General features: G+C 36.1%; 1 pseudogene; it reads right to left on the bottom strand.

Annotated features, from left to right (window-relative positions):
- Positions 1–13,007: 13,007 nt before the first annotated feature.
- On the bottom strand, positions 13,008–14,882 carry LOC115504849 (annotated as a pseudogene).
- Between the last annotated feature and the right edge of the window lie 460 nt (positions 14,883–15,342).

The raw sequence follows: 15,342 nt of genomic DNA, 5'->3' as shown, positions 1-15,342 counted from the left end.
ATGGTCAAAAAAATATATTCCCAGTTTTTTTCTAAGATTTTATAATTTTGCCAATAACATTTAAGTCTATGCTCATTTTATGATAATTTTTGTGTATACCTTGAGATTGTTTCAACAATGCCCTGAATTATCAGTAAAAAGTCTTCAGCTTCTTTAAAAACATTATTTCCACTACCACTCCCATCCACCTTCAGTTTGTTCTCTGTATTTAAGAGTCCCTTATGGGTTTGCCTCCCTCTCTGTTTGTCACTAGTTTTTCCCCCTCCATTCCCCCATGGTCTTCTGTTAAATTTCTCAAGTTCCACATATGAGTGAAAACATATGATATCTGTCTTTCCCTGACTCACTTATTTCACTTAGCATAATACCTTCCAGTTCCATCCATGTTGTTATACTGAGGAGGGCACTTATTGGGATGAGCAGTGGGTGTTGTATGTAAGTGATGAATCACGGGAATCTACCCCCCGACACCAAGAGCACACTGCATACACTGTATGTTAGCTAACTTGACAATAAATTATACTAATTAATTAATTAATTAATGCATACGTACACGCATACATACATACATAAATACTGGCACTCAGATTGGCCACCGCAGGAAAAAAAATTCTTTCCTAATATTTGTTCTTTTTGTTTTCATTATAAATGAAAGTGTTTTCTTAATTTCCTTTTTAGATTGTTCATTCATAGTGCATGAAGTTTCAATGGATTCACATATGTTTATCTTGCATCCTGAATTTTTGTTTAAAATTTTAATTGGTTTATGAATTTTTTAGTAGGATTTTCTATATAAACCATCATATCTTTTGTGAATAGATCTATTCACAAATATCATTTGTGAATTTGCTTCTTCCTTTCCAGTCTCACTATTTTCTTTCTATATTGCTCTATCTTGACCCACCAGTGCAATGTTTTTTTAACTAGTGGTGAAAGTGGGCATTTTTGGCTTGTTCCTAATTTTAGTGGGGAAATCATTCTGTCTTTCATCATTAATATGTTACCTATAGGTGTTTCTTAGATGCCTCGTGTTAGTTTGAGTTAGTTTCCTTATCTTTCTACATTTTATAGTGTTTTCAATGAAAAGGTGTTAGATTTAAGTCAAATGCTTTTATTGCATGTTATCAATGGTCATGTAGTTTTTGTACTTCCTCTATTAAATTAATTGGTTTTCAGACTATACACTAATCTTACATTCTTGGGATAAATCCTATTTTTTCAATGTATTAACCATTTTATATGTTGTTGTGTTCTGTTTGCTAGTATTTTGTTAAGGGTTTTTGCATCTTTGTCCACAAGAGATAATGCTCTTTTCTTATGATTATCTTTTTTGTTATCAGGCTAATACTAGCCTTAAAAAAATCAAAAGAGTTCCAATAATCCATTGTTTCTGCATTTATAAAACTTTAGAGATGATTCATATTTACTCTTTTTAAAATGTTTGGCAAACTTCACCAAAGAAGATATATTATCCTTGGCTTTTACTTAAGGAGAAACATTTAATTATTAATTCAATGTTTTCTTATAGGTATAGTTAGATTTTCTCTTCATTTCTTATCCAGTTTCAGTGTTTTGTCTTTTTAGAAATTGTTCATTTATCAAAATCATCTATTTTGGCAAGTAGTTGTTTATTGTATTTCATTATGATTTTTTTTTGTTTCTGCAAAGTTGGTAGATGATTTCTCAAGATACATTACTAATTTAAATTAAATTTTCTATCATTTTGTCTGGTCAGTCTAGTTAATTAATTTTAAATTGTGTGTTTGTGCATGTGTGTGTGTGTGTGTGTGTGTGTGTGTGTTGTGTGCATGTGCATAGGATTTCTTTGTTGAGTGCTCTAGGACTTACAATATACATTATAACTGCTCAGAATCTGTTTTAGATACATACTAACTTAAGTCTTGTAAGTTATAGAAAACCTACTTCTGTGTGGCTCCACTCTTTTACATGTTATTATTGTTATAAATATTACACCTGTTACAAGCCTGATACATTGTTATAAGTTTTACTTTATATAAACTTACATATCATAATGAAGTGGCAAGAAGAAAGGAAAACAAAGATATATTTTAGAGTGTTTTATGTAAACTACTTATTTATCATTTCTACTATTCTTTATTTTGTGTATTTATAGATTTGAGTCACCATCTGATGTCACATGTTACAAGCACAGCAACACAATTTACCTCTATTGTTTTATGCAGTATCTCTTAAATCAGTGGAGAGAATAAAGGAGAAGTATATTGCTATACTGTCTCTTAAAATCATCTTCATTAAGATTCTCCGTTCTGTTTGTTCTCTGTTTTGTGTGTATTCTGATTACTTTGTCACTTATTTTCAACTTAAAAAAAATCCCTGTAGTGTTTCTTCTAGCAACAAATTCATTGAGTGTTGTTTTTGTTTTTTTTGTTTTGTTTTGTTCTGTTCTGTTTGCCTAAGACTGTCTTTATTTCAGCTTGATTTTTGAAAGGTAGTTTTACTGGATTTGAGATTCAACATTGAATTTTTTTTTCTTTTAGCACTTTCAGTATATCATCCAATGCCTTTAGATCTTTGAAGCTATATTTATAATAGCTGTTTTCAAGTCTTGTCTTCTGCAGGCTATCAAGGACCACTCAACTTCAGCTTCTTTTGCATGCCCATTTTCCCAGAAAAGTGCCATACTTTCCTGTCTCTTTTCATGTCTCATAATTTTCATTAAAAACTAGACACTTAAAAACTCTGTAGAAATACTGAGTATTGTTTCCTATCTCATGTCAGGCTTTCTATAATTTGTCCACTGTTCTATTTGTTTGGTGTCTTAGTTCATCACATTTTGCAGAGCAACAGTTTTTAATTTTGATGAAGTCCAGTTTATAAATTATTTCTGTAATGGATTAAGACTATGGTCTTGTATCTAAACAGTCATTGCTATATCCAAGGTGATAGAGGTTTTCTCTTGCGTTATCTTCTAGGAATTTTAAATGTTGCATTTTATACTTAGTTTTGTGAGACATTTCGAGTTATTTTTTGTAAAAGGTATACAGTCTGCACCACAATTCACTTTTTTTGCATGTGGATCTCCAATTGTTCCAGCACCTTTTGTAGAAAAGATTATTTTTGCTCCATTATCTTGCCTTTGCTTTTTTGCCAAATATTAGTTAACTCCATTTGTGTCATTCTGTTTCTAGGCACTCTATTCTGTTGCATTGATGCATTTATCTACTCCATTGTCCATATCACATTGTCTCAATTATTGTATTGACTACTTTTGTGAGGTCTATTTAACCCATGTCATGCAGCCTTCTATGTCCCTATTCAGATTTTTTTCTTGTTTTTATCTTCAGCCAGGTTTCCTAGATGTTGCCCCTGTGTCAGCACAGTTTAGCAGTAATCTTCTGATTGGTAAGTAAAAGGTTGTGTGTAAGCCTCTTGTGTCAATAAATTTTTCACTATTTGTCATTGGATATGTGTGGCCTGGAGACTACTTTCATATTTCAGGGAGTTTGTGGGTATATTCCTTATTCAGCTAGAGATCAAAGAGTTCATTATAAGTTTTCTTTTGAGAGAGCACAGTCTTCAGCATGAGCACAACCTTCTGGACTACACCAGATAGCTGGGTTAAAAGCCATAGTCCCTTTAATTAATGAATTAATCAATTAATTAATTAATTAATTTTAGCACAATCTTTTTTAACTGTATCTTCCTCTGATCTCATTAACTTCTAACTGATATAACTAGTTGATCGCTTTACCCTTTTTATCAAGTTTTGGAATTGTTAATTGTTCCACAATGTAATCCAAATATATTTAGGTCCCTCAGCCAGGATCAGGGGGTGCTCATTTTGGAGGCTTGCCTTGATCCTCCCTGGACAGGACAGAACTTCTTTTCTTTGAAGCAGGAGTTAAGCAACCTAGGGATGGAGAATTTGTCCTTCACCTGTCCTCCCTTCCCACGCAGGTCTCTTCTATGGAGAAGGAGCTGTGTGTATATGTATGTAAAATGTAGGTTACAGTTGTGTTGCTACCCAGCTTCCACACCTCATTCTCCTCTGTGTAGGTCTTCCACACCACAGAACCTCTGGATTCCACAGAGAGGATTTATTGATGTTCAATAGATGCAAAATCTACCCAGAAGAGCTCTTTTGCCCCAGGATGTTGGAGTAGTTGAGAGCAGACACTCGGTTGTCCAGCCACTGGAACAGTTCTTCACAGGAGAGAGTTGTATCCCCAGCTCTAAATGCCTGGCCTTTCAGTGTTCTTAAAAATTCCCCTAGACTTTGTGGAATGACTGCTGTCAATTTATCGTAAGCCATTTGTCCAACCTGTAGAAACATTGAATAACTGACTTTGCTAATTTTGGACACTTCATTAAAAGTTTCTCTAGTGGAGAGTTTCGTCAAGATCCTCACGCTGTATTTACTGACAAGAAATTTTAAAAAGTAGGATTACTTGATGTTCAACATACAACTGATCCAAAATTTATTTTATGAAAAACTATTTAGCATAAAGCCTTGATCTTGATAATAATTAAACACTCAAGAAATGTACAGGTATTTTTTTTTGTACATAATGGTGAGTATTTATATTTTTTTGAAACACACAAATTATTTAATTTTTCATATTCCTTTAAAGATTTACCCATGTGTTTGTTTGGCATTTAGTATGAACTGGCCAGATGATAACTATTTAATATTTATAGGACAACAGTCTTTATAATTTCAAATATGTTTCTAAATTATATAACAACAGACTGACTTTATCCTAATGGTGAGGACTGCCCTATTCTTTCAGTGAATAATTCTCCTCTCTCTGGACTTCAGAGTTCTATTATATAGCTCTTCATTTCAAAGATCTACAATCTCTATTGTATTAACACAGGGAGTTATCCATCCAGTGTCACTTTCTAAGATATTGCTCTCAGGGAACAGAAAATTATTAATTCAAAAGTAGGATATTAGTTAATATTACTTAAAATTGTAGGGTGATATCTTAAAAATCTCCCTTAAGAGAATAAAACCTTCACTAACAAAAAAGAATAAAGTACACTGGTAGAAAGATACAGGGGGATTTCTGGGAGGCATGAGGGCTTGCCTGGTAGTCACATAAGTCTTACCTACTCTCTGTACCTGTAAATACCACTTTAAAAATTGATATAAATAATTTTCTATATGAAGATAAATGACTGCTATATCATGAAGAATTCAACAAGACAAAGAAACAGGTATTTATTAGATAATTATAGCATGCCAATTCTGATATGATAATTTAAGTTGAGAGAAGTAGGATATGGCGAAGACTGTATTTGAATTTAATGGGGGTAAAAATTTAACTGTAACACCTTGGCCAAATTAATTATGCTTTCTTATTTTAAATTTCCCTATAGGTATGGCAATACTGGTTTTACATCAAGTGGTGTTAAGGATTTGTATAAATATATCTAAAGGGTAATCATAATAATGGTCTATTCCTATTAATCATCAAAACAACAACACCATGTGAGAAACACTCTTTCCTTATTTTGTAGATGAAGAAGCCAAGATATAAAGAAGGGTAGTATGTTATATGGTTATTATGGAATGGATCTAGAACTTGAGTTCAGTCATTCTTATACCAATTCCATTTCTTAACGCACCCTAAATACTATTGTTCTCTGATTTTTAGAGCATAGGTTCTGAAATACTGTTATAGTCCTAATGTCACTTCTCCACTACGACAAGTCTTTTCACTGTTTGAATCTCAGTTCTGTAATCATTATTATTTTTTTAATGTTTATTTATTTATGAGAGAGAGACATAGAGCATGAGTGGAGGAGGGGCAGAGAGAGAATCCGAAACAGGCTTCAGGCTCTGAGCTGTCAGCACAGAGCCCGACGCGGGGCTTGAACTCACAAACCGTGAGATCATGACCTGAGTCGAAGTAGGATGCTCAACTGACTGAGCCACTCACGTGCCCTGGTTCTGTAGTCATTATTAAGAGAAACATAATATTCCCCAGAGATGTTGTGAATCAACCCTGTGAATATGTTTTCCAAATGACAACACACTGTAAAATAGTAATTGGTATAGCTGATTCAGTAAATCAAATGGAATAGGAAACAATGGGTTTATCATGGTCATATTTACATGATACTTAGACTACATTATAAAAAAAGTAAGATTTTAATTTAGTGAATTAGATTTTTATTTGTTCCTAAAATTGTATAAATCTCTTTATGTGCAAGTTAAGCCATTCTTAAAATTATGTTGTAAGTATTGCCCTTAGAAATATTTTTTTAAATAAGTATAGTCCAAAGTAATATGAAATATAAAGATTTCAGAATTGTCCTGCAAGTCATGTGGATTATTTATTCTCAATAAATCTGTGAGATTTCTATAAATATTTATTTTTTGTCAAGAGCATTTGTTCTTTGGGGGAAGCATACCAAAAAAAAGTTTTTATACTGAATTTTGTGGGAGGATGTAGTTGAGAATATGAAACCACTGCTTGTCTGGCAATCTAGACTCGGACACCCTCCCTAGTCCTTGGAACACTCTGCTCATTGTTTCCACAGTGGAGCCATTTCCAAGGATGGAGCCTTGAGAGAGGAAGGTGAGGTTGAGACCATTTTGAATGAATTTGCGACTGAGCCCCATTAAGGCCTCTATATGAACTTGAAGATTCTGGTGGGTGGATGTTGAAATATATTCACTTTGCAGCCACAAAGGCAAGCTGCCTTTGTAAATTCCTTTGCTTATTAAACCTGCCACCTATCAATCTGAAGTGGCCTACCTCTTTCTTCGGTCTTTCCCTGCCCTCTGAGTACAGGAGTCAGGTCCAGACTTCGCCTAAGAAGCTTTTGATATTGCAAACCCCACATTGAAAAGTATATTTGCAAATATACCTATTTTATTGAAGTCTCTTGAACCCAGTTAAAGTTCATGTAGAGACATAATGCTTTATGTTTTCCTATTCGTTTATTTATATTTTACTGTTTACAAAGCATTGGCTTCTCCCTTCTAAAAGCGAACTTAAGTTATCAAGAACAATAAAGTGTGTTTCAGTATGAGGGGTGAAAGTCTTCCCTAAGATACTTGTAAAATACTCTTTCTAAGAGGTAAGAGGTGAAGAGCATGAATGTGTTTTACTTCAAATAGTCTGGAAATACACCCTGATATTTAGAATTTCATCAGGAGCAAACAAAAACAGTATTTTTTATGATAGTGTTCTAAAAAATAAATACATTTAGATCTATAATCTTATTGCCATACTATTATTTCTACTGACCTGAAGGTGAAGGAACTAAATAATTTCATATAATCTTTGTATATATTTATAATAAAAGTCACTTTATGTGAATACTGAGGAATTATATTTGCAAATGCTCATAATTCCAAGGTGTTTGCAAAGGTGAGCATTACTTAATTTGTTTTACTATGTACAGTATTTGATTATACTAGTATCCACAATTTATCTATCTTTCTAATGATGATGGACACTAGAATTTTAGAATTTTGCTGTATTATGAATAGCACTGCTATGACATTCTAGCACATGTAATTTGGAGAAAAGGTACTCGTCTTTCTGCTGAGTATACACCAAGATGTGGAATTGGAGAATAACATGGTAGGTGCTCAGTGAGCTTTAGCAGATAGTATAGGAGTATTCCAAAGGAGATACATATTTTCTCACTCAATAGCAGGGTATGGTAGCTCTCGTTACTCTACATTCTAGCCCAAACTTAGTATTGTCTATGCTGTCATTTTCCTTATTCTGGTGACGGTGTAGTCACGTAAATTCTGGTTCAGATTGTCTTTGATGATGAGTGAAGTTCGCATCATTTGAATATTTTTGGGCTATTTTGGTTACTTTTGTGAACTGTTCATATCATTTGTTCATTTTTCCACTGGTATGTGTTTTTTTTTCTTGTTGTTTTGTAGGAATTCTTTATATGCTTTTAATATTTGCCTTTTGTCAAATGCATGTGTTGCAAACGGTTCCCCTGTAGTGATGACATCTGCTTTTATTTTTGTCATGGGTATTCTCTTCCTTCCAGAATATATATTGATATGCCATTGGTGTATTATTAGCTACAACATTATGTTCAAGGTGTTAAGGATAAGAAGTTTTAATTGTTGGTAAACATTCTGTAAGCTAACTTGGCAATACAAAATTAAAGAACAGAGATATACCACTTTCTAGCCACAGGTTTTATTAAGAACAATAAAAAAGATGCCGTTCGTTCATTTACTTCACCTAGTATGCCACATTAGAAAGCTTTTTCCTTTGCCAAAAGGGATTTTTCTCACCCTTTACATTTCATAGTGACAACTGTTTTTCTTAAAGGCAGATTTATCATGATGCATACATTTTTATGACCTTCCACTCATGTAGACCCTTACAAGTTCCTGATTTTTATTTACATGTTTATAAATAAATTTAAAACTTTATTCCCTTCACAAAATTCCTCCAAACCATAAGTTTCAGGCCTGAGAAAACCTGGATGTGATGCAGAACAGCTTATTACATTTTTGGTTGCTTTTCCCTTACAAATAGCAGTAATCAAAATTGTCTAAATACTTAAACTCTCCACTACTCATGAAGTGAGTATAACACAGCAGACAAGGTAGGGAGAGCAACGAGTCATTAATTGACTGACGACGTGCGCTGGGGCTTTCTAATGAGGGAAATAGTAAGTAGAAATGGCCGTAATTAGTTCTAGTAATGAAAATTAATAAATTTCAAGTCATAAATCACAAGAACTGTTACATTTTGCCAAATGTATAAACCTCCAAAAATGGGGAATTAAAATATTTTTTTCCACACTGAGCAATTTTGATAAATCATGTGTCTTGAATGGGAAAGTGTATGTTTCTGACTTCTGCAAAATTTCAGACTATAGTATTAGGAGAAATTAAGTTAATTAGACTGTTTATAATTAAATATTCAACCTACAGGGATTTTCTAATCGGTTTCATATATCTTAAGAACAGATTGCCCATTGGAAATAATTGTTACCTGAATTGATAGCCGATACTAAATAATCCCTTACACATGAAAGTAAAATCCTTGAGAAGCAATATTTTAACTAAATTTGCACTGTTCATGGGTAGAAAAAAATCAATCCAGCTTTCTGAGTGGAACATAAAAATTCTTTCCAAGAACTGCTTAATGTGACACATTCATATAATTAATGTTTTATAAAGGAAATTTCACAGCACACACTTGAGGCTATGAAGTTTTATTATCTCTGGATATAATATACCACATTCTCTGCTTATTACTTTAGATTTCAGATCCTTTGTACTGCAGAATATTGCCTGTTGTGCATAGTGTGCATAGATCTAAAACTCCCATGATCAACAACTTTATATATTTTTTGCCTGCCTTGTTTTCCAAAGCATTGCTTACACTTGGTGCTTCTCTCTCCCCTTCAAAAGCATGCTGGTACTGACTTCATGACTTTTCTCACATCTGGCTCTTTTCTTTCCATTCCCACAGCTACTTCCCATGTTGGCCCTTCACCTGTGGTTCTGTCTGAGTCTTTTTTCTTATAGATGATTTGTAATATTCACTGACATTTCCCTAATGTATCAGCTTCCTCTACTCATGAGAACAGAACAAAGCAATAGCATTAGCAGCACATGTTGAGCTGCTTAGGCAAACCATAAGAGACTCTTAAATACAGAGAACAAACTGAGGGTTGCTGTAGGAGAGTTGGGTGGGGGGATGGGTTAAATGGGTGATGGGCATTGAGAAGAGCACTTTTTGGGTTGAGCACCAGTGTCACATCTAAGAAGTGAATCATTGGGTTCTACTCCTGAAGCCAAGCTACATCGTATGTTAACTCACTTGAATTTAAATGTATAAAAAATAAGAGTTGTTTATTTATTAAAGGAGAGACACTTTTAGCTCTCAAAACTCACACCTTCCATAATCTGAATTCAACTTGGCTTTCTTTTTTTTAAATTTTTTTTAAATGTTTTTATTTATTTTTGAGACAGAGAGAAAACATGAGCAGGGGAGGGGCAGAGAGAGGGAGACACAGAATCTGAAACAGGCTCCAGGCTCCGAGCTGTCAGCACAGAGCCCGATGCGAGGCTCGAACTCACAGACTGTGAGATCATGACCTGAGCTGAAGTCGGACGCCCAACTGACTGAGCCACCCAGGCACTCCATCAACTTGTCTTTCAAAAATGATTTTTCAGTGTGGCTTCCAATAAACCTCTCTTCACTAAGAATCTCTGGCATGTTTTATTAATTTTAATATTTTCACTTACAAATTCATTAATTCATTAATTCACTCACTCAAGATTCTCTTCTTTTATTGGAATCCCTTAAGGTCTGGCTTCTACTCCCCCTTTTTCTTGATCTCTACCCCGGTTTCCCTAGCTCTGAGAGAGGTTCTCTCTATAACGTCCACAGCACTTTTAAAGATAAAAATCATAGTTCAGTTAAGCTCTCAGTTCTATGTCTAATTCAAACAGTTTTAAATAATTTATTAAAATAATAAAATAAATATTCTTTAAAAATTTATTTTTGTTTAAAACAATTTACAATATGTGTAAAGTGGTATTTGGCTCATGGAGCTGATGAAGTGAAAGGTTTAATATTTTACTTCCTCCCCTGGCCCGTGAAGTGAAGCCAGAATTAATATCAAATCTCATAAATAGGTAAAAGTGAGAAAAGCCAAAAGGTAAATCTCAGTTACATACTTAATAAGTTCCAAGGGTAAGGCAAAAAAACTTTAATCAGCGCACAAATCTAAAAGACAGAGTAAAATTGCAGGCAGTCCTGGAGGTCAGGAACAAGATAAAATCGATTAAACTAAATCAAGTCTAGGGGTGAACCGAGGAGGAGACTGGCACTCATGTGGTGTTAAAGGGTTTATTGCTTTCACCTACATAGTTCTTTGAAGGCTCAGTAAGGATTAGAAGTTCTAGTTGGATGCATTTCTCCACACAGAAATAACAGACGTAAGAAACACCTACATATGTGAACATCAGCATAAAATAATTATTGATACAAAAACATATATAACTAAGCATAGCTCACACTGTTGCAAATTAGCTTGAGACTCTATAATTTTCAGAAAATTTTCTTACCAGTATCTGTTCTTTTTTGACAGGAGAAAATTTTAAACAGCACTCTCAAGCCTATGCTGAATGCAAGATCAATTTCAGGTTAATTACAATCACAAAATGACCCCCAACATATTCAGAAAGAAGAGTAATTTGTCAAGAACCACTTATATGTCAGCTCTAATGCTAGATAACTTCACATGTATTTCATTATTTAATATACCCCAAGTTTCATAATATATTGCAGAGAACAGGAGTTCTTTCCTCCAAAATGTATTTCATACACAACTATTCAAATGCGGTAATGAGGATTATATTCCTTGTGGTAGTGTGTTTATTTTGAGGAAAAACAAACAAACAAACACTTGCCTTTAATGACATCTGGAATGGCTCTTTCTCAAGTGAAATGGCTTTTACTGGTGAAAATGATAAAAGCAAACAAGCAAACAAACAACAACAACAACATTCAAAACCCCTGAATATTGTACTAAGGACATAAACCAATCGACGAAGAAAGAAATTCTACTAAATGTGGGTAAACATATCAAGAGTGGGAACTTGAGTGACTAGGCTCTCCAAACCTAGCCAGCTCCCTGGGATGGTATTCGTCCTCAGGTGGGTGTGGCTCTCTGTTCTTCCAGGGCACAGCCTAGGACTACAGTCTCTCCAGGAGATGTAAGACTTCAGCAATTCTTTTTCTCCCCAGCTCTATGCTGCAAGACCTCTATTCCAGATAATAGACAATGAGAGACCTGGGGCTCCCTTCTTCCGTTTATCCTCAACTCATAAGAAGGAGGCTCTATTCCAGGTACAGGAGCCCTAATATTTTTCTTTAACATTACCAGAGGATAGAGGTTTTATGCCAGTTGGGGGCATGCTGAGAAGATCACATGCTACTGCCCTTGCACTGAGCCCTGTTTGTAAAGCAAAGGTTTCATTCTGAGAGAATTTGGCCACCTCTCTACCTCTAACTCAACTCCACAGCCGTGGTGCACAAGATTTACGCAGCAGGAGAGGAAGACAAGAACAAAGAGCTCTCCCCAAGGAAACAGGCTGTATTTGGAACAAAGCATGGGGAAGTTTAAGCATAAGGGCGCTGTTGAAAACCATAGAAATTTTGGTAGTAAGCAACTAAAAGGAAGCTGGTAGCTCTATGAGAACAACAATATTAACTTCAACAAGTTAGAATTTTAACAGAACCAGGCAAAAATATAGGTGAGAACAGTCTTCTTAGAGCCAGACCAAGCCCCCCAAAATGGCCTTAAAAACTGAATTTTTTTTTTTTTTTGGTCTGGCCATTCTGTTTCTTTCTCTATCTCTCTCTCTCTTTTATAATTGAGGTTCAATGACACACAATTTAGTTTCAAGTGTACAGCATAGTGATTTGACATTTGTATACATCAGAAAATAATTACCACCACAAGTGTATTTATCATCTGTCACTATACAAAATTAATACAATATTACCAACTATATTCTCTACACTGATCTGAATGGGAGAAGATACTTGTAAATCATATCTGATAAGAGGTGGATATTAAAAATACATAAAGAACTCATACAGCTCAATGACAACAACAACAACAACAACAACAACAACCTAGACAATCTGATTTAAAAATGAAAAATGGGGGCAGAAGATCTGAATAGACATTTTCCAAAGAAAACATACAGGTGGCCAACAGGCACATGAAAAAAGCTTAATATCACTCAACATCAGGGAAATGCACGTCAAAACCATAGCGAGATATCGGCACATTGGTCAGAATGGCTATTATCAGAAGACAGAAGATAACAAATGCTGGTGAAGATTCCCACCTTGTGCTTTGTTGGAGGGAATGCAAACTGGCACAGCCACAGTGGAAAACACTATGGAGGTTCCTCAAATATTGAAAATTAGAACTATCATATGAATTCCATTTTTTAACAATCTTTTTTTCTATTTTTTATTCTTAAATGTAAAACCGTCTCAATAGAGCAGACATAGATAAAAGGGCAGGCGGGAGGGCCACATGCAAGGGTGTGCCTTGGCTGCCGCCATTTTGTAACTTGTTTTAAATCTCAAATGAACAGGGCTGCCACTGTCGCTCATGTCCTCCAGAACCACTGACCACAAAGGCTCAGTGATCTCTGGCTGGCTGGGATCTCCTAATGCCTCTGTGACTGAGCTCACCATAGCAGTGATAGAGAACTCTGAGCCATTTTCCATCTCAACGTTGCTGGACTGGGGTCTCCACCTGGCTGGGGAGAGGCTGACACTTCTCTCAATGTACCAGGTGAGGTAGATGTAGGAGATGTAAGCTGCATCCATGAATCATGTAGATGTGTATGATCAAGAAGGTGCTGTGAATGGGCTTCTTGTTTTGGAGTAGAAGCCTCTCAAAGTAAGACTTGTAGAAATCCATCCCCTCTGTGAGGTTATCCTGGGCCTGGAGATCAAAAGAAGTAAGGCTTAAATCACAGATCTTCCTGTAGGCCTCAAGGACCCCATTGTTAACAACCTCGGTCTATTGTTTGATGATCTTCATGGTCTCTTGTTTGTGCACTTTGAGATCTTCATCTTCCATGGTGATGTTGCAGCTCTCTGTGGACTTCTTGATGCCATCTGTGAACTGTGCACCATGGTGGTTTCTGTTCCTTTCAAATACCATCTGACTTCTTGCTCAATACACTTTTGGCAACTGAAAAATTCCTGGAGGAAAGCACGGTCGTGAGCATGTCACCCCTCAGATTTCTCAGGACTTTGAACTTGCACAAACACTCCACAGTCTCATGATGATGCATCATGGATGCCACTGGGGAATCCGTGGCAGACCCATTGGTACTTGAGAGCCAGGTGAGGCGTGATGCATTTTGTGGGGTTTATGGTCAGCCGCTGCTTGATCAAGTTCTTGCTTTAGGAGTCACTGTATCCTACACTTGTGATGGGAAATCATAGGCTCTGGCCTTGATCTGGTGATATGGCTTGTGCTGACCTTCATCCAAGAAAGGAGACAATCCCAACAGAATATATATGGAAGATCCCACAGGCCCAGATGGCCACAGGTTTTCCATAGGGATCTTTCCTCAAGGCCATAGGGGACACCTAACCTGGGGTACCATCAAAATTAAGCCTACCCTGGGGCACCTGGGCGGCTCAGTCGGTTAAGTGTCCGACTTCAGCCCAGGTCATGATCTCACAGTTTGTGAGTTCAAGCCCTGCATTGGGCTCTGTGCTGACAGCTTGGAGCCTGGAGCCTGCTTTGGATTCTGTGTCTCCCTCTCTCTCTGCCCCTCCCCAGCTCATGCATGCACTCTGTCTCTGTCAAAAATAAATAAACTTAAAAAAAAGTTAAAAAAAAATTAAGCCCACCCTGTTGTTCTCCCACACTTCCATGACTAGGCCAGCTTTGTGTTTGCATCTTTGCATTTGCTTGCCAACATTGGGTTGCCAGGCTTCAGGTCTTGGTGGACAATGTCATGCTGGTGATGTGGCTAACACTTTCCAGAATCTGATGTATACAGAACCAGTTTCACTGTACTACCCTCTGGCCACAATCTCATCAAATAGCTACTTTCCAGTAACGTGGTCAAACATGAGGTTGTGAACCCTTCTTCTGTCATAAAGGCACTTGATGTTTGCATGTTTCAAAAGTCACAGTAGTTTGACTTCACATTCTAGTTTCTGGGGCTCTTAGGCAGGTAACTTCTTGGTATTGATGATTTTTGCTGTATCATCCTGCATGCAGGAATTCTTCACATACCTGCAAGCCACAGAGAAAGCAACATTGCTGAGCTCCTTAAAGTACGTGTAGTCATTGGCGGAGCATGTTTGGGTGGTGGTGGTGGCCATGTTGGCAGACATGGTGGTGCAGACCACACTGATGTCTGTGCAGTCACCACCACTCAGCCAAGGGAGCAAGAGTTGATGAGGCAAAAACAAAAACCAAAAAACAAAACCATAAAGCCCAAATTTAATTATGTCAGACTTTGGAACAATTTGTGTTCCAAGACATAACTCATACAGGCATCCTCAACAATATTACCAGCTGACTCTCATCAGACATACTGCAGGCTACGTAATAGCAACGTCATTCAAAGGCCTCAAAGAAAAAGAATTAAAGTAAAAATTTTGTATCAATCGTAACTATTTAAAAAAAAAAAAACGGAGGTATATTGTTTCTAGCAGCCTTTCACCACGGGAAATACTAAAGGGCATCCTTCAGGCTGAAGTGAAAAGATACTGAACAGTAACTGAAAACTACACAATAGAATAAATAACATTGGTAAAGATAACTGCATGGGTAAATAATAAGTCAGGATAG

The sequence above is a fragment of the Lynx canadensis genome, chromosome F1 (genome assembly GCF_007474595.2).
Source record: "Lynx canadensis isolate LIC74 chromosome F1, mLynCan4.pri.v2, whole genome shotgun sequence".
NCBI lineage: Eukaryota > Metazoa > Chordata > Mammalia > Carnivora > Felidae > Lynx > Lynx canadensis.
Note: the sequence above shows the minus strand (reverse complement) of the source record. Positions and strands in the feature narration are given on the sequence as shown.